A 3,254-nucleotide genomic window follows, 5' to 3' on the forward strand; every position below is an offset into this window, starting at 1 on the left:
CGTATTTGGATACTGTTTATTTCTTTCTCTTGCCTGATTGCCCGGGCCAGAACTTCCAACACTATGTTGAATAGGAGTGGTGAGAGAGGGCATCCTTGTTTTATGCCAGTTTTCAAAGGGAATGCTTCCAGCTTTTGCCCATTCAGTATGATATTGGCTGTGGGTTTGTCACAGATAGCTCTTATTATTTTGAGATATGTTCCATCAATACTTAGTTTATTGAGTGTTTTTAGCATGAAGGGGAGTTGAATTTTATCGAAGGCCTTTTCTGCATCTATTGAGATAATCATGTGGTTTTTGTCATTCGTCCTCTTTATGTGATGGATTACGTTTATTGATTTGCATATGTTGAACTAGCCTTGCATCCCAGGGATGAAGCCAAGTTGATCATGGTGGATAAGCTTTTTAATATGCTGCTGCATTCAGTTTGCCAGTATTTTATTGAGGATTTTCGCATTAATGTTCATCAGGGATATTGGCCTGAAATTTTCTTTTTGTGTGTGTGTGTCTGCCAGGTTTTGGTATCAGGATGATGCTGGCCTCATAAAATGAGTTAGGGAGGAGTCCCTCTTTTTCTATTGTTTGGAAGAGTTTCAGAAGGAATGGTACCAGCTCCTCTTTGTACCTCTGGTAGAATTCGGCTGTGAATCCGTCTGGTCCTGGGCTTTTTTTGGTTGGTAGGCTATTCACTACTGCCTCTATTTCAGGACTTGTTATTGGTCTACTCAGGGAGTTAACTACTTCCTGGTTTAGTCATGGGAGGGTGTATGTCTCCAGGAATTTATCCATTTCTTCTAGATTTTCTAGTTTATTTGTGTAGAGGTGTTTATAGTATTCTCTGATGGTAGTTTGTATTTCTGTGATATCACTGGTGATCTCCCCTTTATCATTTTTTAATTGTGTCTCTTTGATTCTTCTCTCTTTTCTTCTTTATTAGTCTTGCTAGAGGTCTATTTATTTTGTTGATCTTTTCAAAAAACCACCTTCTGGATTCGTTGATTTTTTGAAAGGTTTTTTGTGTCTCTATCTCCTTCAGTTCTGCACTTATCTTAGTTATTTATTGTCTTTTGCTAGCTTTTGAATTTGTTTGCTCTTTCTTATCTAGTTCTTTTAATTGTGATATTAGGGTGTTGATTTTAGATCTTTCCCACTTTCTCCTGTGGGCATTTAGTGCTATAAATTTCCCTCTAAACACTGCTTTAGCTGTGTCCCAGAGATTCTGGTACGTTGTGTCAGTGTTCTCATTGGCTTCAAAGAACTTATTTATTTGTGCCTTAATTTTGTTATTTACCTAGTAGTCATTTAGGAGCAGATTGGTCAGTTTTCAGGTAGTTGTGTGGTTTTGAGTGAGTTTCTTAATCCTGAGTTCTAATTTGATTGCACTGTGGTCTAAGAGAGTGTTTGTTATAATTTCTGTTCTTTTGCATTTGCTGAGGAGTGTTTTACTTCCAATTATGTGGTCAATTTTAAAATAAGTGTGGTGTGGTGCTGAGAAGAATGTATATTCTGTTGATTTGGGGTGGAGAGTTTTGTAGATGTCTATTAGGCCCGCTTGGTCCAGAACTGAGTTCTAGTCCTGAATATCCTTGTTAATTTTCTGTCTTGTTGATCTAATATTGACAGTGGGGTGTTAAAATGTCCCACTATTATTGTGTGGGAGTCTAAGTGTCTTTGTAGGTGTTTAAGAACTTGCTTTATGAATCTGGATGCTCCTGTATTGGGTGCATATATATTTAGGATAGTTAGCTCTTCTTGTTGCATTGATCCCTTTACCAGTAAGTAATGCCCTTCTTTGTCTTTTTTGATCTTTGTTGGTTTAAAGTCTGTTTTATCAGAGACTAGGATTGCAACCCTTGCTTTTTTTTTTTTTGGCTTTCCATTTGCTTGGTAAATCTTCCTCCATCCCTTTATTTTGAGCCTGTGTGTGTCTCTGCATGTGAGATGGGTCTCCTGAATACAGCACACTGATGAGTCTTGATTCTTTATCCAATTTGCCAGTCTGTGACTTTTAATTGGGGTAGTTAGCTGGTTACATTTAAGGCTAATATTGTTATGTGTGAATTTGATCTGGTCATTATGATGCTTGCTGGTTATTTTGCCTGTGAGTTTATGCTGTTTCTTCATAGTGTCAATGGTCTTTACATTTTGGTTTGTTTTTGCAGTGGCTGGTACCAGTTTTGCCTTTCCATATTTAGTGCTTCCTTCAGGAGCTCTTTTAAGGCAGGCCTGGTGGTGACAAAATCCCTCAGCATTTGCTTGCCTGCAAAGGATTTTATTTCTCCTTCACTTATGAAGCTTAGTTTGGCTGGATATGAAATTCTGGGTTGAAAATTCTTTTCTTTAAGAATGTTGAATATTGGCCCACACTCTCTTCTGGCTTGTAGGGTTTCTGCAGAGAGATCTGCTGTTAGTCTGATGGGCTTCTCTTTGTGGGTAACCCAACCTTTCTCTCTGGATGCCCTTAACATTTTTTCCTTCCTTTCAACCTTGGTGAATCTGACAATTATGTGTCTTGCGGTTGCTCTTCTTGAGGAGTATCTTTGTGGTGTTCTCTGTATTTCCTGAATTTGAATGTTGGCCTGTCTTGCTAGGTTGGGGAAGTTCTCCTGGATAATATCCTGAAGTGTGTTTTCCAACGTGGTTGCATTCTCCCCATCACTTTCAGGTACATCAATCAAATGTAGGTTTGGTCTTTTCACATAGTCCTATATTTCTTGTAGGCTTTTTTCATTCCTTTTCATTCTTTTTTCTCTAATCTTGTTTTCATGATTTATTTCATTAAGTTGATCTTCAATCTCTGATATCCTTTCTTCTGCCTGATCCATTTGGCTACGACACTGTGTATGCTTCACGAAGTTCTCGTGTTGTGTTTTTCAGCTCCATCAGGTCGTTTATGTTCTTCTCTAAACTGGTTATTCTAGTTAACAATTCCTGTAACCTTTTATCAAAGTTCTTAGCTTCCTTGCATTGGATTAGAACATGCTTCTTTAGCTCAGAGGAGTTTGTTATTACCCACCTTCTGAAGTCTACTTCTGTCAATTTGTCAAATTCATTCTCCATCCTGTTTTGTTCCCTTGCTGGCAAGGAGGTGTGATCCTTTGAAAGAGAAGAGGCGTTCTGATTTTTGGAATTTTCAGCCTTTTTATGCTGGTTTTTCCTCATCTTCATGGATTTATCTACCTTTGGTCTTTTCCATTGGTGACCTTTGGATGGAGTTTTGCGTGGTCGTCCTTTTTATTGATATTGATGCTATT

This window comes from Pan troglodytes, chromosome 17 (assembly GCF_028858775.2).
Source record: "Pan troglodytes isolate AG18354 chromosome 17, NHGRI_mPanTro3-v2.0_pri, whole genome shotgun sequence".
Classification (NCBI taxonomy): domain Eukaryota; kingdom Metazoa; phylum Chordata; class Mammalia; order Primates; family Hominidae; genus Pan; species Pan troglodytes.